The sequence below is a fragment of the Fonticula alba genome (genome assembly GCF_000388065.1).
Source record: "Fonticula alba strain ATCC 38817 unplaced genomic scaffold supercont2.4, whole genome shotgun sequence".
Lineage (NCBI taxonomy): Eukaryota > Rotosphaerida > Fonticulaceae > Fonticula > Fonticula alba.
In genome coordinates this window covers 2,222,052-2,222,811 of record NW_009242974.1, presented here as the reverse complement: position 1 = coordinate 2,222,811, position 760 = coordinate 2,222,052, and positions in this window count along the sequence as shown.

The following is a 760-nucleotide window of genomic DNA, read 5'->3' as shown; positions in this document are numbered from 1 at the left end:
TTGGGGATGGCCAGAGAGCATCTGGGGGCGGGGGGGGGGGGGGGGGCGGGGGCGGAACGGGGGGGGGGTCTCGCCGCTCAACAGGGTGCGCGCGCAGGCCGGAATGTGAGTCGGGGTGTGTGTGTGGCCCGGCCAGCGGCGCGGAAGCCGCTTTCTCTCCCCCCCCCCCCCCCCTCCCCCCGTGCATCCCCCCGGGGTGAACAGAGACGCCTCACGCTCATCCCGGTCCTCGCCAGCAAGCCTCCGGACTCTCATCAGCCACCTCCCTCCAGCCGGTACCCTGGCCAGGGTGCCGACCAAGACCACGATCTTTGCCCAAACCAAAGAGTAAGGAAACACCACACGTCAGTTAACCCTGGCGTCCCCTCCTCCCCTCTCTCCTGATTGCGATGTGTCCTCTCTGGGGCTTGCCCTGGGCGGACTGCCCCTCAGGAGAGGCGACCGGTACGCCCTTGCTTCCCTCCGCAACCCCTCCGGCGCTTTGCTGCCCTCTTCGGAGGGGAGCAAAAAGCTGGCAGGAGCTGTGGTGGGAAGTAGTACTCGGTTGCACCCCCAATTTTTGTCGGATACAGACCACGGGCACGCCGACCCGGGACGCACTGGAACGCCTACATTCGCGGTCTGGTCTCCCATGGTTGGCGGATTGCTTGGTCTCCGCTTCCCCACCCCCAATTTTCTTCTTTAAAACATTGAATGGCATCGGTGTGCTGGTGTATATTGTGCAAGATAGGAGTGCGGAGGGGCGGCAGGAGGGGGGGGG